At 36.7% G+C, this 23652-nt stretch overlaps 1 long non-coding RNA gene across 1 annotated transcript; it reads left to right on the top strand.

Moving 5' to 3' along the window:
- The first annotated feature begins 5799 nt into the window (after positions 1-5799).
- Positions 5800-21990, top strand: LOC115435727 (uncharacterized). The gene is made up of 3 exons (XR_003937732.1): positions 5800-5810; positions 21736-21746; positions 21876-21990. It is a non-coding gene; the product is annotated as an uncharacterized LOC115435727 (long non-coding RNA).
- Positions 21991-23652: the final 1662 nt, after the last annotated feature.

Raw genomic sequence — 23652 nt, 5'->3', positions numbered from 1 at the left:
ATATATAGTATAGATATGCCTAGACTAGGAAGATTATTATTGTTATTAATTATTTAAAGAGAAGGGGTGGGAGTTTATAAGTAATGCTTCTTCTCGCTCCTTTTTGAATATGTATTATATGTCTTAAGTCTTATGTTTAAGTGTTTTGTTTATTTTCTTCTGTTTTGACATTCATATTCGAAATAAATACATCAATCAATCAATCAATCAATCTATCTGTGGTAGCATCCATGAAAAGATTTATACTCTAAGTGCTAACCTGTAATCTAAATTATACATTACAAACATTACAAATTATTAAAGGAATGATAATTAACAATGATCAAAAATAAGAAATAAAAAAAAAAAAAAACTACAACTACATCTACTACTACAAATAACAGAAATGTGAAATTCATTTTTAAAACTCATTTTAACTTCATATTTTTTTATTCATTTTATTTTTTTGGTCATTTTTTTCATTCACTATTACTCAGTCCTTGATGACATTTACTGTTTGACTGAGGCAGTAAACCAGTGTTTAGTATTTGCTCACCTCTGATCCCTTCAGGCTCCCCCCTTTTGTCCAAATATGGTTACTTCAGGCCCCAAAAGGCTGATAAAAGCTGTAGTTCAGAAAACAGTGGGTGATTTCAGTGTTTATATATAGTCTGTCCTGAGTCAATAGAGCTCAGATTCCTACTCAGATTATATTCTTTAAACATGTCACAGGTTTATTCTGGTTTATAGACACTCTGACCCGGATTAATGGGCTCCTGGTGGAGAGAACAGGTACACTGACAAACGTTCAGTTGTGATCCATCGTCTATTTCATCACAATATACGTACACAATATACGTAGAATGCTTGTTCAAACATAACTGTATGAGACTATTTAATCATGTTACTTCTAAATTCAGAAAATGTATTATTTCTGGCAGGTTGAATCCCAGTGCACCCTCCACTCCAGATGAAGTCCTCCTCTTCTCATTATACTCTCTTTGCAGAGATCAGCACCCAGACACATACAGGCCTGGTATTGATTTGGAGAGCTATTTCCAAGATGTCTTTTTCCATTCATGCAGTAGTAATGTGCAAAAGGCCAGTCTCTCCCCCAAGTGAAGCCATTAATGCATGCAACCTGTCCACCCAACCATAATAATAGAGCCACTTGAGATCAGCACTACAGCATTTTCCCCTCCTTCTTCTTCCAGGGACCACAATCACAAAAAATTATTTCGTGCTTTTCACAGCAAAGCTAAATGGATCTGTAATTATAATGACCTTCTCTGAAAAGGTTGTGGCATAATTGGAAAACAGCCCTGGAGTATGGGCCATCTTCTTCAGAAGTGGTCGGAATGGAGGCGGGAGAGAGGAGAGGGGAGAGGGGAGAGGGGAAAGGGGAGAGAGGAGAAGGACGAGGTTTGTAAGGTAGATCAATTCTGGCATCAAAATGGCAAAATGCTGAAAAACACAGAACCCTTTCCATTTCTGGAGTGTCTCTAGTCCCTCTTTTATGAGCCGTTATTCAAATAAGTAGAGGTCGACGGGCAGAGCGCTGATGGCACATAAAGGCCTGAATATGATGATGATGATGATGAATGGGTGATTTGATGATAAATATTCCGGAGATGTAGCTCGTATGGCTGTCTTTCCAAAAATGCAAAGACCTATTACTTACCTTTAGATGCCAAAAAGAAAATGCAGTATGGGAGCTTTGCCCACAGTTGATGGAGTCTGATGAATCTGCTGTCTGATCATAGAAATCTAATTCTAAGTGCGACTCCCAGAGCGTTTTCTTTATAGCAAGTGAAGTGCAGAGAGAAGCCTGATCTCCAAGGGAAGAGAAAGAATGGTAATTGCAGCAGAAAATTAAAAAGTCCTCGCAGATAAGTTAGGCAGCGTCTTTTTTTCCCGACTCTTTCCCCTCTACATAGCGTATTTACATATTTTATTTCTGCTGCCAAATTAACATAGGGTGACTGTATCTGCGCTTTTCATTACCAAACTAATAGATTTTAATCTATTGTTCTTTGCATTCATTTTCCTGCGACTCATCAGAACGTGACTCAGAGCAGCGCTGTCTGTCTGCAACCGTCTCTCCTTTCTGCCTCTTTCACAAACCATCACAATGGAGCTGCTAGCAAGAAGAGAAAACTGCTTCCTCAAGCACACTCTCTCCTTCCCTTTATTGTCTTCAACAAAGCCAGTTTATTAATCCAAAGGGGAAAGAGAGAAGAGAAGGTGCGGGATGAACAGAAAGGCAAGTCAAAGCAGTTTTGAGTTTCATCTCATTTTTCTTTGAGAACTGAGGGGTGGAAAAAAAGAAATCAATTATGGAGCACACCTGAATATTATTTCGAGCACCCAGCCACCCACTCGCTGCCCGTCCCCTAGAAAACCAAATTACTCAGCAAACTTATCGCTTGCTGTAGCAGGTCTGGTATTAAAGAAAACAATCAAGCAGGCCTGGATTAATCTCTGACAGGCGCCTTATCTTTAACTTGCACCTTTGTTATTTTCTGATGAGCTGCTCTTTTTTCCCGCCACATTGTACCATACCTCACTGCCCCCTTTCATTTTCTCTATGGGCCACGGCAGAGGACCTTTCAGTTTATTAAAAAACCCTTTATTTGTGAAGAACAAAGAGGAGGCGAAGGCAAACAATAAGGTCAGGCAATCTCCTTTCTGCCAGCAGTCGCTCACCTGTTATTTGGAGTGTTATCAGTGGTGGGGAGGGATTCGCTGTAGGTGAGAGAGACGGACAGGAAGGCAGACGCCACTGCTGCTTCAAGAGACAAAAAAAAGCACAAAAAAAAAGCTGATTGACACGTATCAGCCTTGAGCTAAAGACCTTTTGGCTGCTCTTCATATCAAAGAAAAGAAGCCTCTGGCCACTGCACACCTCCACGGATTGTTATACAGGGAGTAAAGATTCAGAGGGCACGCGTCAACTGTACACCCACATGCATCTGCGCATACATACACAAAACGCATCCGCTGTGTCATATGACGTCCTCCGGCCCTGTTTGTTACTGTAGCCAGGTTTGACCGCCGGCTGATGGAGCTGAATGGGGCAGATCTGTCGTCCAGATTGCTCTCCGTTACTTACCACTGACCCTCCCTTCACCAGCCATTTGTCCTTGACAGTCCAAACAGAGAAACACCTGCCACAAGTGGACACGCAGCTCAAACACTGTGTGTAATCAGAGTGACTGACAGGGATGGATGGCAGGGAGAAGTGCGGGCATGCATAATAATGTCCATGAAATATGTAAAAGAAGCCTGAGATGTGACAGTCGATGGGTTTATTAAGAATCTATTTTAGTATCTGTTTAATGAGTCCAGAGTTGCACTAAAAATAAATATATTATTGAAATGGAGCTGAATTATAGCTATAGCTGTTTGACTCCAGTTGTTGACTTCACACAGTGCAGATATGACAGTTATGACAATGATACTTCTATATATAAATGAATAAATGTATAAGAAAAGTATTATGTATTGTACATATGATGATGCTGCCGACCTGTACATTAGGACATTTTCTCTATCCAGACCTCCTTAAATAATAATCACCTACCTGTGGACAAAACAAACATAAATAATCCCTGACACATGTTTTGACTTTACTTTGAATTGTTCTTTAATGCTCATGATTTCCTTGAAAATACCCAAATATAACAAACATGGATAATGATAATTTCAAATGATACATAGCATCAAAAATAATAAATAATATACTTATGAGTTAACATTGTGTGTGTGCATGTGTGTGTGTGCGTGCTTTGAGGGGTCCAGTAGACACCCAATTAAAATCACAGGTGACCGCCAGTTATTAATTCTACAGTAATTAATTATTAGTCATAAATACAGGTATTACTAGTCCTGTTTGAATAGGGATTAACATGGGGGGGCTCTAGTATGAAACCTTTGCTTTAGGGCAAATCAAATCAATCAAAACTCCCCTTTTAAACTGCAGGGACTTTTATCATTTACCAGGATTTTGACAAACCTTGGCACGTTTCCACCAAAATTACCCTGGAAAAAATTTACCCTCATCCCCAAACTGTACCTGAAAAAAAGTACCTACAGTTGTGGAAAAAATTATTAGGCCATCAAAAGTCATCAAAAGCAATGGTTATGCAATCAAGTACTAACTCCTGTGTTTATCACGTGACTAAAACAGACAAGAAAACATGGAATGTCTAAAAGCCCTGTTTTTGTCAGTACAATGACGTAGACATCAATGTAAGAACTGAAGTGATTTTGGTTATTATCAAGAAAACATGGAAAATGGATAGATATCCGCTCTGAAATTAAACTATGAGCTATTTTTGTTGTTATCATTCTATTTATCTAAACAAATGTACCTTTAGATGTACCAGGCATTAAAATGAACAAGAAATTGAAAAAAATAAGGGTGGTCTAATAATTTTTTTTGCGACTGTAGTTAGGGGCGAGGACTTCTCTGATTCCCCAGACTTGTTGAGGGGCGGGGCTGTGTGCTGAAGAATGCTAATTGGTGGAACACACTATTTCCATTCACTTTCCATGTTTAATCCGGTGGCGCCTGTGTCAATGTTTTTATTTGTGATGTAGTAAAACACAAAGAACAAAACAACTTGAGTGTCCTCCATCCTAGTGTATTTTGTCAGTTGCCATTTATGGCATCATTGGGCTTGTTTCACCTTAAACTTCTTCTTACCGCCGCCTACAAGTATTAAATAGACCTGATTTGCTGTGGAAACGTAAACCACACAGATTACCAGGAATTCTTTTACCCAGATAAATAAAGTCATGGAAATAAAAGTTCCTGGAAATGACGGTAGAAAAGGAGCAATGGTAATTTATATTACTGAACAATGTAAAAAAAAAAAAAAAAAAAGGGCCTAAATCATAAAACTGAGCTTCATCTGCTGTTATAACATTAGGTTTAGGATGCTGCAATTGCACCCTGCACATTTAAGCTTTCAAATGTGAATCTTGCAAGGTCTGAACTTTAAATGCTGCTTTTTCTTATTGTTGTTTGTTTATATTGCACATATGTACTTTATCGAAATGAAACAGAAAAGCCGAAAAAGTGGAACTACAGATTGAGTGTCTGTGTAAAAACAAATAACAGTAGATAGAAGGGATCAGATTTTTTACTTTATATTTACCGTGTTTTGTAATGTAACAGCATGTCCCTACAGAGACCCGGGTTCTGGTCTTGCAGCCCGTCCCATCCCGCCTTGATTCCATTAAATTCTTCCAATTCCAATCTCCAACAACATCGCCTGTGACAAGTGTTGCTGTTCACCTTTTCGCTCTTATCTCCCTCCTTCCACAGAGCTCCTCTCCTCTCTCTTCTTTCCATGCCACCCCTCCCAAACGCCTTCATGGTGGAAAGAAATAACAAACTCTGACATCCTCACTCCAACATAGGAGTCGATGAGAATGCACACGTTTACGAAACAGTATAAGTTTGGGAAAGAGGAAAGTTTCTGATCTCTGAGTTTATCAATTGCTTAAAAACACTTGTAAAATAATGCAATGTATCTCGTCTTTCTCTGCGATTATTGGGCTGTTAACATGTTCTCACTACATGTTTGTATTTAACCTGATTCTTTTCCTGTCTCCATCCATGACATGTGAAAAATTTTAAATGAATGACTACTGTCGAAGGTGTAAGAAAAGTGTAAAACATGACAGAAACATACAACTTTCATTCCACATTTTTTCCATTTGACTTTTCTATCCGTCTCACAAACATTTCAAAGTAAAGGCTAATGCAAACGGTTGAATTGTGTTTTTATCTATAACTGTATTAACTGCATTATATTTTAACAGTAAATGAATCACTACTCATTACAGTCATTTATTTCTAATTTATTTAGATGAATTAATCAAAGGACAAACATTTCTTGGGGCAGAACAGTGATAAAGTGCTGGATTATTAGAATTATTGTATTCTTGGTGTAAAATTAGATTTTATATTATAAAACACCCAACACTTTCAGCTTGTTGTCCTAAGAACATACATACATGTATTTATTCATGAATAATGATGGTAAAAGTAATAAAAACTGAAAAACAGAACATTATTAGCTTGTAAGTGCAGTGTATCCAAACTGACTTTACTATTGTTTAACACAGAGATGTTCAGTTCAGTATTAGATAAAACCTATTAAAGCATCAAAACCTCACATTTGAGAAGTTGCAACATGCAAACTTGGTGCAATCTGCACTTGAAAAAACACTTGAACCATGAATTGATACTAAATACTTCATTACCCTGCCCCATGAAGAGGTCGCAAGGGATACTGGCTTTGGTTCAGTTTGTTTGTTTGTTTGTTTGTTAACACTCTAGGAGCAAAACTATTGGTTGAATTCATACCAAATTGGGTTTATAGATTGCCAGTGACCCAGAATAGATGTGATTACATTTTGGGAAAAGTAGGTAAAAGTAAAAATTTTTTATGTATTTTTAACAATCAAGCAGGCCTGGATTTTACCCCCCCCCCCCCCCCCCCCCCCCCCCACACACACACACACACACACACTTTTAATGACATCAATTTTGTTTCAATTTACTTAAAACTTGACACATATATAAAGTCAACTGATATGCTGACATCAGCACATGCATAGATGTGATGACATCAGCTGGATTGATGCCAAAATAAGCGACAATACATGCAAGGGGCGGGGCTTGTTTTGCCTGGCACCACTTATTTACTCTTTCATTAAAAAATATAAGTCGCCCCTTTAAAGATAACTAATACTCCTGCATATATAAAAAACTGAATCTCACTGACAAAAACAAAAAGCTCTTGCCATCGTCATTTGCTGCTGAAAAACATAAAACCCAAACTGGAGCATTTGCATCTCCTCTTCTCCTCAGACCCCCTGCAAACGTACAAATTAATTCATTTTAATTAAACCGCAGTTTCTATCTCTTCTTCATGATAATCACGCATGAGCTTCACTTGACTTGGCACAAACAGATTTAGTTGTGCCACTTTTTCATGCATCATTAAAACACTACACTCACAAAAGAAGCCTCAAAGGGGTATTAGTTGGAGAGGGGTATCAAACATGCAGCCCGCGGGCCAAAACCGGCCCACCAAAGGTTCCAGTCTGGCTGGTGGGATGCAACAGTCAAGGGTGTTGAACTCGCTTTAGTTCAGAGGTTACATATAGAGGTAAAATAATAGCATAATAACCTATAAATAATGACTTCTTCTTGGTTTAATGTGGAAAAAAAATTACATTATGCCTATAAATAATGAAAATTCCAATTTTTTCTCTTTGTTTTAGAGCAAAAAACATGAAATGATGAAAAGTATTTACATTGACAAACTATCTTAATAATAAAATGTGAATAACCTGAACGAATCTGAACAACCTCAAATGTCTAAAGAAAATTAAATACAATTTTACCCATTTTCTGTCTGTTATTAAATGATTTGAGCCTTTTGTAGATCCGATCCATAATGCACGTGTATAAATGGTAAGTTGATGCATAATATTGTTAAAAATGCACTTATTTTTCCTCAGAAATTTCATTTTCTTTAGGCTGTCCACATCTTTTTTGTTTGTAAATGTAAAAATGTTCATAATTTAATGGGGTCTCTTTGCACTAAAGCCAAGAGAAAAACTTGGAGTTGTCGTTATTTATAGGTTAATATGCTATTATTGTACTGGTCCGGCCCATTTAAGATCAAATTGGGCTGAACGTGGCCCCTGAAAGGAAATGAGTTTGACACCCCTGGGTTTGAGCGTCTCTTCGTGGGTCAGTCGTGGTCTGGTGAAGACCTGCAGTGGACACCAGCGTCCTCTCACAGCGCTGCCGACTCACATTTTCCACAGCGTTGGGAGGAAAAAGGCTCCTCTGTCGTTTTATTCTCTCCTCTCTTGCTTTCACTCTTTATCTCCCTCCCTCTCCTCTCATCATCCTCCACAGCCGGGGTGTCATTGTGGCCCTGTGTGCGCATTGTTTGATGTTGTTCTAGAAGTAAATAGACGCGGCAAACACTTGACACAGTTGTTAAACAGAGAGCGTCTAAATGTCTCCTAACTCGACATCAAACACTATGCTAATGTCTGCTGCATTAGTGATAGGGAGCGCAGCAGAGAGGAGGGAAGTGTACACAACCAACACAGCTCAGTGCGACACAGCACAACGTAACGCTGAACTACACATCACAGCACAACACACCTAGTGCACCACACAACAAGAAAATGAACACAGAGGAGTGGCATGAAGAGGCTCCTTTTTGATGCTCAGTGTGATTTGGAGAGCAGTGGATACAAGAGCAGCAACACTTACAAACACTTACAAATGATTTAATGCCACTGCTGATGTTAAATATTTCTTACACAGTGATAATTAAATTACAGCTATCCTCCTAGTTAGCCAGAAATATGTATAATAACTTCTCCTTTCAACAATTTGCATTTATTTTTGATAAGAAGTAATAGTGCAGCATACAAAATGAATATTCAATACATTTAACTGATGTATAAAAGTGACTGCAAACTAATAGGAACACCATTTACTGTAGTGCGTAAAAGTCTTATTCCACCTTTATCTTTGCTGTTTTTGCAATACTGAAATGAGTGGACATGTACATTTCTCATTCTCTTTACTAACTGGTTTAATCTCATTCTCTATGTCAGATATACTTCATAAATAAAGTATGTTAACATTAATAATCCACATAGAAAGCATAGAAATTACTTTATCACTCATTACAGAAGCTCAGAAATACATTTTTATAGATAAACATTTGCTCAAAATATGTTCACACCACAAAATGCATGATCTGCAGAAACTGGAGACGATTTATATATTAACCCATAAAAACCCAGGGATACTTTTGTTGCAGTTCCCATATGATATTTTATCTCTAAATGCATCCTTTCTGAAGTGATTTATCACCATTAATTGTAATATTATCCTCTGTTTTGCATTGTTTCAGTGTAAATCATGTATTTCGTTGTATTTAATTCACCGATCAAGTTGATGTTTCGTAAAAGATCAGATTAAAGTTGAGGGTTATTAAATCAGAAATGGAGAAAGCTGAAGAAAAAGTGTCTTTTTCAGTCCAATCTCTCATTAACCGAACATTAACCCAGTGTGTCCATTCAACTCCATGGGTTTTACTAGTGAATCAACGTTGTAGAAGATGACGGTGTTTCCACGGTAACTACGGAGCCTCTGAACGTCCAAATGGGTCATATCTGATGACCATAAAAAGATGACAAACTGTATTTTGCACCAATTATTAACATGTATTGATAGGATTTGTGGATCAACAGGGATTAAACAGTTTAGATCAGTAGATGATTTTGGACACCGGTGGATGTTTGGGTCTTTTTGGGTTAAACTAAAATGTAGCATGTCTCAGTTCATTTTTGTTTGATAAATAAGTTAATGCAGTTAATGTAAGTAATGTAAGTTAATGTAGCTGTAACACTTTCCAACCTCAGTTGAAGAAGATACAGTACTTATTCTGCTTTTATCTTTGTTGTTTTTGCAGGGTTGAAATGAGCATACATATTTTTTTTATATGCATTTTTTAAAATTCTTTTCTTTAAATACAAGAAAATATTGAAAATATGTTCACAACTAAATGTGTTGTAAAGGTTAAAGTCACTATTTTGTGTGACCTCTGACCCCATGACCAGAAGCAGAACAAACAAGCAGAAACATCTGATGTGTTGAATGAAACCCGGTATAAAACATCAGAAAATTAATGCAAAAACATACCAAAAACAGACTAAAAATTACCACTTTGTTTGATAGAAGCTGTTTTTTCCCTGAAACTTGTATTTTTCCGGCTGTTCATACTTCACATACATCAGAGTGGATCTAAATACAGAGACAAACGCATATGTGGACATTAGAACTTTAATAAACCAACAAACAATGTTGGATCAGGATGATTGCTCAGTACTGTATATTATAAAAGGGATAGTAATAATAATAAACATCAAACATAATTTTTTTTTAATTCACTTAACATTGAAGCTAAAATGCAATATACAAATGGACAATGAATTCTGTCCAATAACAGATGTTAGTGTTAAACATTTTAGTTCGTATTAATATTCTGTTGTTGCTGCCTCAGCCCTTCTGGGGAGGCTCACAAGATTGTGGGAGCTGGATTAAAGAGCTCGACCACTGTGATAAGTGTGTCCTCGCCTGCGGTCAGTGGTTCACCTCGTCCTGAAGGTGATGGATGGGGTCAGTGAAGGCCACCAGAGTTCTGAGAAAAAAAAACTTATTTACAGACGAGACTTTGTGTTCAAACAGTGAAGGAAGTACTTCAAACTGTCACCGCAAGTTTGGGCTTTTTCAGACACAGTGGATAAGATGATAAACCTGGGCCTGGACCACAACCACAGTCATGAAAAAAATAAATAAATAAAAAAGATTTTGGGCTTCTTATGTTTTGTCGGACTTACATTATCTAATTTTACAAAACTCTCACATCTTCAGTCATGATGCCAACAAAATGTAAAACTAACTGGTCTGGTGTTCTTGTTCCACTGAAATAAAAAGTCAAATTGATTTGCTCTTGTACAGTAACCGTCAACTGTGTGTAAATTACAGTTAAAAGGCCTCATTGTGAAGCCTCAGTGGGCAACTATTTAGGCTGAACATAAGTCAGTCTTCATATTTGTTGAAGTGCAACTGTATGTGGAAGTGGGTTCCAACACAGTGGAAGAAAATCATCTATAATAGAGAGTTGAAGTTGTTTCGCAGTCAGTGGTGAGAGACAAGTACATTTTGATGCTGTTTGAATTATTCCATTATTTACACATACACTTGTGGAAAAAAATGATTCGACCATCAAAAGTCATCAAAAACAATGGTTATGCAATCAAGCACTGCCTCCTGTGTGTATCATGTGACTAAAACAGACAGAAAAGAAAACATGGAATGTCTAAAAGCACTGTTTTTGTCAGTACAATGACACAGATATTGATGTAAGAACTGAACTGATTTTGGTTATTATCAAGAAAACATAAAATGGCCAGGTTTCAGCTCAGAAATTAAACTCTTATGAGCTATTTTTGTTACTATCATTATATTTGTCCAAACAAATATACCTTTAGTTGTACCAGGCATTAAAATGAACAAGATACTGAAGAAAACAAGGGGTGGTCTAATAATTTTTTCTGCAACTGTATGATGTAGAATTTAAGGATCATTTTCCAAGTGAATAAAGCATGAGTTTTTTTGTGTAACCGTTAAAGTATCAGACTGTGAAAGTCCATAAATGTAAAGACTACACACCTGAAAATCATGGAGTTGACGTCATTGTAACTGTCTCTTATCTAAATATTGTCTCTGCAGCTTCAACATGACAAGGCTGGAACCATTAACCCATAAAGACCCGAACAGCCACAGGCGACCTAAATCATCTACTGTTGTAAAGTACTTAATACCTGTGCACTAATCCTATCAATACATGCAGTTGCATGCATTTTGTCACCTCTGTCTGAATGTATTGTAACATCAGGAGGTACAGGTGTGCGTTTCATAAGTACCGAAACAACCACAACAGGCATGAAAACGGAAGTAAAACTTAACTTTGAATGTCAGACTCCCGCATTCTGTACCTCTCTTCTATTGTGGAGTTTACACGAAATCATCACAACTTCTAACCTATATCCACTGGGTCCCCTGGAAATGCTGGGCCCCGTAAATTTCTCATGTTTACCCCCCCTTTACAGCGCCCCAGCGAACAAACGTCATATGTGTGACAAAGTACAAACACTGTTGGGCTGCGCATCAGAAAAAGCTTTTAAAAACATGTACAAACTAATATTCCTCAATGTTTTAATGCTGTTACATTTGTTTATTTTAACTAGCTTTTATTACTCGAGATCTTAGTTTCATTGCTCTTTATTTTGTTAAAATGTTCTTTGATTTGTATTTTGCAACTTGCTGTAGAAATGAACTTTTTTTTATTGTACTGAATATGCTGTTATTACATACAGTACTACCTTCAGTATGTGGTTTTTGTCCACAGTGATGTATTTGCAGATATGTTCAATGTAAATGTGTCACTGATATAAAATGTTACAACTGTCTGTTCATATAAATGATTGTAAATGTTCGGATTTGAGCTGAAACGCCCCCTCATCCCTGAAGTGTAACTGTGTATTGTTGTGTGCATGTTGTGTGTCCATCAGCCTCTGTTGACCCCAGTGTTTTCTCCTCCATTCACCCGTGTTTTTCTCAGACGTTTCCCACCGATCTGTCTGTTTCTCTGCCCGAGTCTGTGAGGAAGAGAATTTATGAGATTCAGAGTGATGGTCTGACAGGGGGAATGATCCTCTCAGACGGCTGCTGCTTTCACACCCGCTGTCATCCTCAAGTCCACCACACTTTTTTCTTCAGAGAAAAGAGGATGTGAGCCCACCTCCACCACCTCCTCCTCCACTCTCTCCTTCACTGGACTTTGTTCTCCATCTCTTTTCTTTTGTCACTTCCTCTTATGTTTTCCTCTTGCTCGCTCTCTAAGCTATATCCTTCTTTTTTAATCTTTTGCAAGGATATTCTGTCAGGAGCAAAATAGACATTTAGAAAAGGATTTGCCATCTCCTTTTGTTGCTATTATTTCTTTTTAACAAAAGAAAATGTACAAACGGTATCTGAGGACAAAATAGTTCAAATGACATCCAGATGCTAGGATTCATATTGTAGCTTTCAAGCAAAATACTGGATTGAGACACTGGAAATATCTTTCTCTTTCTCTTTTTTTTTTTTTTTTTTTTCAGATTTTGATCAGGTTTTACCATAATTATATTTTAATTGTACTCAATCCAAAAGCAGTTGAAGATTATATCCTTTTCCGATTGGGCAAAAAATACCCACTACCACCTGGCTTTTGTCTTGAAATGGTACAAAAGCCAACATCAACTCCAGCTCTGATCACAGTCAAAATGGCAGATGCACAAAATTTGCAATTAAAAATTTCACATGTATCACTTCAAAAATACGACACAAATAGTACACAATTCAATACGACAAAATGTGCATGCACACAAATGCACGCACTTTTAAACAATAATCGTTAATGTTTGCATCAGTGTAGGCCAGTAGACAGTTGAGGAATAGTCACATCTCGACATGAAAGATCTGTTTTGTTTAACATTCCCTTTTTTAAAGTCAGGAGGGACTGATTCAATTCACGTTGCTAAGCAGTTGTCAGGGGGAGGGACAGGATGCAGCTTTGCACATCCCATCAGCCTTGCATGATGGGAAATGAAGTTAAAAACAGGAACGACGCATGTTGTCTAGGTTCATGTCGGAACTGTATGCTGTGAGCAATGTAAAAACCGAAGCCAAATTCCTTGTATGTGTTCACATAGTAGGCCAATAAAGCTGATTCTGATTTACAGTCAAGGAAGACACTAGCAAAAACAACAAGTTGATAGGACCAATATTTTGGGAGATATTTGTAATTTTGGAATACAATAGCCTTACTATCACGTTGCTTCGTCCATGACAATTGACAGGAAGCACAGTACCACACTGCATGATGGGAAATGAAGTTAAAAACAGGAACAACGCAGTCCCTAGATATTGATTTTAAAATAGCATTTGAACACAACCCATACACTTAAATACCATTAGTACTGTGGTCAGGGTTAATTAGCAAAAAAATATTTTGGCATGATTGGCATCAGCTAGAATGATTCAAAATGGAAGGCTATTTATTATCACTATCACTAGCTGTCCTGCCCCCCCCGTCGCTTTTTGCTAACCACACGATGACCTGATAATCACCTTCAAAATGATTTTATAACTTTATACCAACATTTCACAAAAGAAGTTGATTTAAACTAATAACCACCCCTGCACCCCACCTCACCACCACTGTTTAGCTTCCATCTTGATGCATGAGTGCAGAGAACTGTGATGCGGTTGGACAGGTCGGAACTGTGGTGGTGAGGCATGAAATATCAGTGCCCGTATCAATGCCTGTGGGACTAATACAGGCGTGAACATACACATGGAAAGCTTATAATACCGTACAGAAAATACGCCAACTGACCATCAAACGTGGAGTGGATATTTACGTTGAAACTTCCTATTATTGTCTTCCGATCACATTCGACTTCCGGTTTCTATGATTTTAATTGTTTCAGCACATGTGCAAATGTAAAACAACAAAATAAATCAGATTTACAGGTATACATGCACAAAGACATCAGAGTACTGGGGAGAAATCCAGGTATGTTAATCTCATTTCCCATAATCAGATTACTGCTGTCATGTATAAAGCATATCAGATACCGTTTACATGATGAGTGGAATAATCTGATAATTCCAGAAATCAGATAGTGATCAGAGTATTAATGTGCGTGTAAACAACCTCACTGACATAAACCTCAGGAATAGAAACTTCTATCAGTGTGAACGGAGTCAATCACTTACTTTTAGCTGTTTTATCCACGATCAAAAAAAGACCGAATACACACACTAATTTCTGGATTAAAAGCAGTGTAACAGCGCTGCAGAGGGATTTATTTACGATCAGACGCTGCCCTTTGAATTTCTCTTTTTGCACATGTGTGCGTTTCAAGGCTTTAATTCACACTTATAAAGAAGCGCACAGTGCCACGGCGCTGTCACTCTGATTGATGTCAAATGGTCTTTTACTGTGGACTCTCCCCGTGTTGAATCCGTCTGTGTTGCCTGCCTGGTTTTCTCTCTCGTGCTACTGAACCCACCGAGGAGGAAGAGGACTAATAAATTAACCAGTCTCCCTCGTTCCCGACGCTCCAAACTGAAAGTGATGGATGTGAATAAATGGCCCATATAAAAGCAGTGGGATTCATGCAGTCGGTTTGCTGCGTCCTCTGTGCCATATTAGATCTCGGAGTGTCACTGTGATGTGTCTCATGAAAATGTAGGCCATGTCCACATAGAGGATGGAGGGAATAACATTTCATACACAGACAAGTGCATTAGCGCAGACTCACGAGACATGCAAATACATCCCTAACAGTTATATATTTATACGCCGGCTTTTCATTGAACTCTGAAGAAGCAATTTCAAATTTCTCTGGTTTGAAGAACAACCGAAATTTGTCATTTATCATTTCTTTTCCTTAAATAAGTTGTAACCACACACCTTGCAGCTCGTAACAGAAAAAAGGGTGGACTAACATCGAGGACGAAACTGAAAACTCTCTTTTAAGCCTAATTAAAATATTTGTAGCTAACTCAGAACTAAACACACAAAAGATTAATTAAATGATTCCCACTGAGTTGTACTGATTAGAAGGACTTTGGCTTAACAGACACCGAGGAATACCTTAAACAAGGGAGAACAGATAAGAAATACGAAGACAGAAAAGTTTTTTAATTCTTATTGTAACATAACCTTCATCCAGAACCAGACTTCAGATATGTTCCATGTTTTAACTTTCATATAAATACTTAAGGGTAAATTTCTTCTTCATGGCACAGATTCTTTTCCAAAAATCCGACACATCCTTTTGTTAATTTACGTTGTTTTCAAAAGGAGTTTTTACACCCACCGTCACTTCCACACCTTGAACAAAAAGATAATTAGTGTAAACCACGCTGCATGTAAATGGGATAACCTGAACGCTAAAATGTGTTTTTGAAGATGTAGGACTAACTTACTGCCACTGTTGGCCCTTTTTATAGAGTAAACTTTAGATGTAGTTTGTTAGCATTAATAAATCACATTATTGTAAAATAAAAAATATTAAACTTAGAAAGAGGTAGATTTTATGTCAGAATAGATTTTGACACTCATGCCTACAAACATTTTATTTTACCTTTTTTTTTTTTTTTTTTTTTTAAAAGGCTCATGTAATAATAATCCTTATTAAGTGGAAAACCTGATAATTTGGCTGATTTCACCACCATTGGAAAAAAAATGTAAATGATCTATTTTTGGTAGGTAATGAATACCTAAATTAATCAACAAATAAAAAAGTGAATCTCTAAACATTAGATTCAAAGTATAAAAATTCCTTAAATAACTATATCATTTCTTTGTAATTTTCAGTGTGTTCTTTTACTTTTTGAGCTTCTAATTTCCTGGTGGTTATCTGCTTTTGTAATTTGCAAACAAGGCCAAAAACTATTTGACATAACAGTGTATTATCAGGATCTTTACCTGTTATAAAACCACAGATCAAGTCTTGTTTTTTAATTTCTGACTTAATGCAGAATAGAAGCTTCTTCTGTTGCACCTGATAAAAGTTCTCACTGCAGAATCTGCTCAGACAAACACAAGTTTTTCATCTTCTACTTAAGTGAAAGTTAAATTGTCCAGACCTCGTCTTTTCATTTGTCTTTGTTCATAAGGAACCTGGTCTTTAACAAACTCATCCACTTTCTCACTGTAAATCCAAACAGATATTTGTTTTTTTCAGTAAATGATGCTCCTGGCAGCAGTCTGTCACCTCCTCCTCCTCATCCTCCTTCAGGGCTAATAGCTGGAATTGCTCCTAAACAGAAAAACACACTAAGCGTTCTGTCACACAAACAAGAACATGCACATGTTGGCAAATTGCTCATGTATCCCAAATCTGAGACCTTATTAACCCAAGGTAAAGGGGAAGATTTTACTTACATGTTTTGCCAATTTATGCTTCATGTTTTATGTTATTTATATAACCCTATACAGTACATAAATATATATAACCCTAACAGAATTTTGTAAGAATAAATAAATAAACGGGTTTCAGTTTCTGCACAGTTTTGTACAATGGGAGATTAGAGCCACACCGATGGTATTTTGAGAATAAGGCCATAATAGTTTGAGAAAAAAAGTTTGATTTTGAAGTTGTTTGGAGTCTAAAGTGTTATTTCTATTAGTTAAAAGTTGTATTTTTATGAGAAAAAAAAAACAGCAAAATTTCCAGCTGAACCTCAGAGGAATCTATGAATTCTACATGAGGCCAAAAGACTCAGTATTTGGTTGTGAAATATACAGTTTATGTGTTTTAAAGTTTGTAATTTAAGGAGATTCCCTATATTTCTCAATTTAACATAATTCCCACTTTCTTTGAGGTTATTCTCATATTTTGACGTTATTCCTCAAAGATTACAACTTTATTCTTGTAATATTATAAGTTCATTCATTTGATAGTATGTGACAACTGATAGGATTAAAAAGTTATATAAATCATTTGATTGTACATAAATATAAAATCAAATCACACTATTTAACGAACATGTGCAATGCTAAAAATGCAGATGAAGCTTGAAAATTTGCTTTTATGACCAATTTTCTGTGCAGAAATTCTATTAATGCACACATTTCATAATTGATCCATCTATTACACTAAAGTACATATTGGATTTAAAGCAACATGGTACAGCTTTATATATATATATATATATATATATATATATATATATATATATATATATATATATATATATATATACACACACACAGGGTGGGGAAGCAAAATTTACAATATTTTGAGGCAGGGAATGAAAGACAGTGTATGACCAATTAGTTTATTGAAAGTCATGAGAATTTATTTGCCACAAGAAAATTGACATAATAGAAAATGTTTTTATTCTATGTGCCCTCCTTCTTTCTCAATAACTGCCTTCACACACTTCCTGAAACTTGTGCAAGTGTTCCTCAAATATTGGGGTGACAACTTCTCCCATTCTTCTTTAATAGTATCTTCCAGACTTTCTCATAATAGTTTTGCTCATAGTCATTCTCTTCTTTCCATTATAAACAGTCTTTATGGACACTCCAACTATTTTTGAAATCTCCTTTGGTGTGACGAGTGCATTCAGCAAATCACACACTCTTTGACGTTTGCTTTCCTGATTACTCATATGGGCAAAAGTTTCTGAAAAGGTATGGATAATAGTGTTAGGTATGATTATGACATCAATATATGTTTGGTTTCAAAACAATTGACGTAGTGCCTGCTGAGAAAAAACAACTAAATGTTCATTGTAAATTTTGCTTCCCCACCCTGTGTATATATGTATGTGTATATATATATATATGTTTTATAATATGTAACAAACTTGCATAAAATCCAACTGATGCAAATATTCACATTTCACTCAAAAACAAAAATGTATCCATAACATGAGACAGAGGTTAAGGTGAAATAATAAATGCATATGGAGGTGACTGTTGAAGACGAGGCTGCGTGTATCATGTTGAAACCAACCTCCGACCATCAGCCAGATGGAGCGAGGAGAGGTGAGAACGATGGACGAAGCAGGGGGGAAGGAGAGAGGCAGCTGTTTGGAAAGGCCGAACACACAGACAGAGAGACTTATTACAGCCACAGACTAATTACAACGCACTCACCACCACTAACGGGCGCATGGCTCGGCCACAACACCCACACCTGAGACCTGTCATTGGCCGAAAGAGGGGCTAATTTCAGCCAACGGGAGGTCTGCGCACAACCTTTAATAAATAACAATGCCCCTGGATTCAGACATGTGCACCTGCGCCAATTAACAGGTTACTAATTGGCCGGTGAAAAGCAGGATATTACAAAAATGTCAGTTTGACTCAGCAGACTGATTGATCCACAGGGGATGAAGAGTCTGACGTCTGGGACTCTTCACCCTCAGGAAAACAGATTCATGTTGTTTTCTTTTTTGTTGCAATGCGTCTAATTGTGTTTGTGTTAGATGATTAAATGCTGCTTGTGTTTTTACTTTAAGCCGGAGGTTACAAAATGTAGACAGAAAACAAGGAAAAACGGCTACAAGACCTCAAAAAATAAAATAGATTAAAAAAAAAATCATAGTCAGTGTTAAAGTGTTTTATGTTACAGTATGAGAGAACATAAAGGTTCTGACCTGATGATGAAGATCAAATTAGGATGGAGATGCTCTTTATCTCCACCTTTCAACCCTAAAACACCAAAAGCATCTACTGATCTAAACTGTTTAATACCTGTTGAGCCACTAATCCTATCAATACGTGTAAATAATTGGTGTAAAATGCAGTTTGTCATCTTTTCATGGTCATCAGATATGACCCATTTGGACGTTCGCAGGCTCAGTAGCGAACATAGAAACACCTTCATCTTCTATAACGTTGATTCCTCAGTAAAACCCATGAACTGTGATAAATAACAGTGGTTGCAGACACTTGTTTTACGCTCAGTTAAGGATATACTTTGCAAAAAAAGTCACTGATGCACAGGAGGTGAAAGGGAAAAATTAGGCTGTCCAATTAATCGAAATTCAATTACGATTTCGATTATCACACTCAACGATTACAAAAATTATGTAATCGAGAAAAAAAAGATTATTAATTTTGAGTTTTAATTCATGCGCACGCAAGTTACCATGAGCTGCTCCGCCCCGCCCCCCTCTTAGCTACAGCTAACAGCTAGCCGGCAGGTCCACCTCATGAGGACAGTTGTACTTAGCAGTCTTGAAAAATGGCAGGAGAATCACAGCAGAAGCGCTTGGTAAACAACAAAAAAGGCAAGTCAAATTCAATTGCATGGAATCACTTTGGGTTTGATGAAGAAGACGGACAGCAAAAACACATCACGTGCAAAAAGTGTTTTGTAGTTGTGTCCGCACCGACCACTAAACACAACAAACCTTTTTAACCATCTAAAGTTTAACCATCGTGAACTTTATGATAATCTGATGAAAAACCGAAACACAAAAAAACCAACTCCATCTACAACTTCGTCCGCAATGCAGTCTTCACTCTCCGAATCTCTTTACGCTGCAACTCCCTACTCATCAACATCGGAGAGACACCAAAAGATAACAGACTCCATTGCCCATTACCTGGTTAAAGGTATGTGCTCCATTAACACCACTGACAACTCGGGCTTCAGACAAATGGTGAATACACTGGACAAACGCTGTGTTTTGCCTTCAAGATACCATTTTACTGGAGCTGCTACTACATTGAACATACTTGAATTTATAATTTGCACTTTACGTGAGTTGCTTTTTTTTATTGCTACAGTTCTATGGCAAGTCTAAAGCAGTTTAATTCCAGTGCACTATTTGTTTGCAAAAGGAAACATACTTGAATTTACAGTACACTTATTTGCATTCAAAGATTTTTTTGTTTCGTCCAAAAGTGAACATACTCTGTTTTAGTGTTTAAAAGCTTTATTTATGTTTAAAGAGTATATTTTACATTGTTTTGCAAGAAAAAAAATAAACAACTTTAAGGTTAACAAATAATTGTTTTTAATAATCGTGATTTCAATTATTGCTAAAATAATCGTGATCATTATTTTTTTCTATAATTGAGCAGCCCTAGGGAAAAGCATCAGAAAAATCAGGGACTCACTGGCTATTAGTACAAAGGAGATGCAACAGATCCCCCCCATGTCGAAATGCAAGCGGTTGGACTATTACAGTGTTTGTCAAGGGGGGCGGTACCCCCACGTAAAAGACCTCATGTAAGGTCCGGCGTATAATAGAGGCACATACTCAACCCCACCCCCTGGTTTACGGATTGAGGTCTGTTGTGTAATAGAGGCAAAAAAGTCATTTGGAAGTCACTACAAAAATAATTCTAGGTCTTTAAGGGTTAATTTGTCACCATGTTGCTGCTGCAGGTCTTCATGTAGCTGCTTTAACCCTTTCATGCATAATACATATACTACAGTGGGCAGTTATTCTACAGCTGTTCTCTTGTATATTCATGGGTTTTGTTATTTTAGTTCCATTCCAGCCAACACAGTGGATGCTTATGCATCATCCCATACACTGTAATTCATTTTTTTTTTTTGCATATTATCTCCATGAAAAGAGTAATAATTAGCATTAGAATATGTTAAAATGTGAGAAAACATCATATTTCATTGTTTTAATATCACGTTCTGATATTGGGTTTTAAACACGTTTCTTTACTTCAAAAATTAAATGCATGGACATTTTTGTAACTCCATGAAAAAAAAACACCTTGATCACATTGTTTTTTTCATGTCTATGGAGGATTAAAAATACTGAAGAAAGAAATCTTAACTAAGGTTCTCATAATTAATGCATGAAAGGGTTAACTTCTTTGGCCCCATTTGTGATATTTTCCAAAACAGATATTTTCCTCTTCGTGTCGTCCTTCACATTTAAACAGTATTTTTTTGGGTCAAACTCTTTAAGTGTATTTTTCTAAACTCTGGTTTGTGTGTATCTGTGTTCAGGGAAAGCATAGATATTGCAATGGCGTCTCACCCCAAATGTCTGTGTTTCTATGGACGGGGCTTTAGTTGTGTTTTGCTTTTACAACCACTATTCTAAAAAGTCAGAAGATTGTGTTAAATGTAAATAAAAACATCCCCAGTTAACCTAATTAGTTTCTAAATGTTCCTCCATCTGTTTCCTTTCGGTACCACTTTTCCAGCCTTTTATTCGTGCCTCCATCCTAACTTTTTGGAGACGTGTCACTACTGTCAGCTTCTAAATTACTTATATTTACTCAGTTTAGACATTTAATATATATTCTACTATGATATAATATGGGCTTTTCACATTTGCAGCTAATTTCCTTCTTTCCCAACTGTTTTGGGATTGGGGTTGTACTTGTACTGCTCATGTTTTGTAATGTCTGTGCTTCTGCTTTACATGTTCTCAATAATCTCTCAAAATACAGTTTTCTTACATGTCTTGTATTTTAAACAGTATGTGATAATGTTAATCCTTTTTTGCTGCATCGTGTCTGTATGCTTATAAATGACCTATCCATGTAGTTTTGTCATTTGTAACATTACACTGTTGTTTTTAAGGTGACACTAACGTCTGTCCAGGGACTACAGATGGGAAATTGCCTTTGGCTAACTGGCACATTTACAGTAATGTTTATTAACGTACACTGTTCCTGTTAAATAAACCGGTGACGAAAATCAATGAATGGTTCTGTTGCCAGATTAAAGCTGTTTCTCAATACACGTTCTTGTCTGGTCTTCTGTTCTCGTGAAATGTTATCAGTCAGCCCAAGTACTGCTCCAACTGCAAGTTCGCATCAACCAAGAACGCATGAAATATCCGGATGTTGTTATTGTCAGCTGTGCACGGCTGAACTGACGAAATGTATTACAGTTTTGAAAAATATACAAAATGTATAAATGACATGTAACTACTAGTATAAATGTATTGAAATCAAATTGAGTGACATTGTAATGACTTGAGGAAAATACACGAGGGAGCCAATGGCAGAAATACAGCAGAGACAGGGAGGAAAGTTCATAAGTACACAGCCGTTCCAATTACACATACACTTGCATTCTTAGGAAGTATGTTCTCTGGCACCGTTCTTACCAAGATCGTACTCGCCGAGTTCACAAGACTGTACTCTGGGTTCTTGGTATTGAGAAGCGACCTAAGTTCAAGACAGCATCCACACTAATATGCTTATTTTATGTTTAAAACGTCATTTTAAGTGTGGATGCAGCCTTAGTTAGCTACAGCTTTAAAGCGTTGAAGAAGTGAGAATTAGATCTGACTTTTAATGGATCAGCTTTAACATTCAGGGGCTTTGTCTTTGGACCAACTACTGTACATTTCCACAATTATTATTAAAAATCAGTACAGTAGTTTTTGTTCAATTCTGCACAAAAGTTTAAGTGATTACATTACGTCTTTGTAAGTATAAACACATAATTTATCACTTGTTCAACTGCAGTCCATGCACAAAATGAATGTTGGTGTTAATACATAATTTTTTATTTATTATCATTCAGATGTCGGTTTTTAACTGGTTGTGTCCGTCCTTCTGCTGCTGGTCCTCATGCAAAGTGACAAGGGTAGTGATGCATCAGAGTAAACAGAAGAAACACTCAGAGTAGGTGCATAAACTGTTCACCAGGATCCATTACTTCAGCAGCATTTCTGCCCAAAAGTCACAAACGAAATTACATCTGAATTCATCCAGCAGTTTATTCCTTTCCACCTGCACTGCTTAAAGAGTCTCTGAGTATCCTCTGTTTCTGTACTGCATACATGTGTATTTCAGGATTATTATTAAGGTTCAAGGTTAATATTTTGAACCAGTTACAGACATAAACAACAGACTGACTGTCCAGTTATGAAAGTGTTTAAATAATATATCACTGTATCAAGAAATCAATCAAAATCAAATATATTATCAGCAGAAATATGACAACAAAATATCATAATTATTTCAGTTGCATGTTACTGAACTTTTGTTTGAATAATTATACCACATTCCACATTCTTCTAAGTCATTATTACAACTCTTGTCTTCTATCTTTTAGGTACTAACCAAAATATGTACAGAAAGTCAAATAATACATGAAACTACTTGCTTAAACTGAGAAAATTAATTGACTGATGTTGTAAAAATGTGATATTATTTGACTGATTAGGACATTTTTCTTATCTAAATAAATACCTTTAGTTTGATATCTGTGAGGAGACCCTACAGACTGTGTATATAGAATGTTTGGTGGTTACTGTCAAAACAAATGTAAGCCTGAGTCCTAATGCGAGCTCTGTTTAAAGTGTTTGATGTATTGTTCTGTCCGTGTTGTGTATTCATTGTGTTCACAGATATCCTGCTACACTAGCTCTTGCTTTTCCCGCACTAAATCTCTCCTATCTGTCTCCTTCCAGTCCTTATCCCTGCATCTCTCATTCGGAATCTCTGCTCTTATTCTCTTGCCGCTGCTCTTTAATGCCTTCCT

The sequence above is a fragment of the Sphaeramia orbicularis genome, chromosome 16 (genome assembly GCF_902148855.1).
Source record: "Sphaeramia orbicularis chromosome 16, fSphaOr1.1, whole genome shotgun sequence".
Lineage (NCBI taxonomy): Eukaryota > Metazoa > Chordata > Actinopteri > Kurtiformes > Apogonidae > Sphaeramia > Sphaeramia orbicularis.
This window is presented reverse-complemented; position numbering and strand designations above follow the sequence as displayed.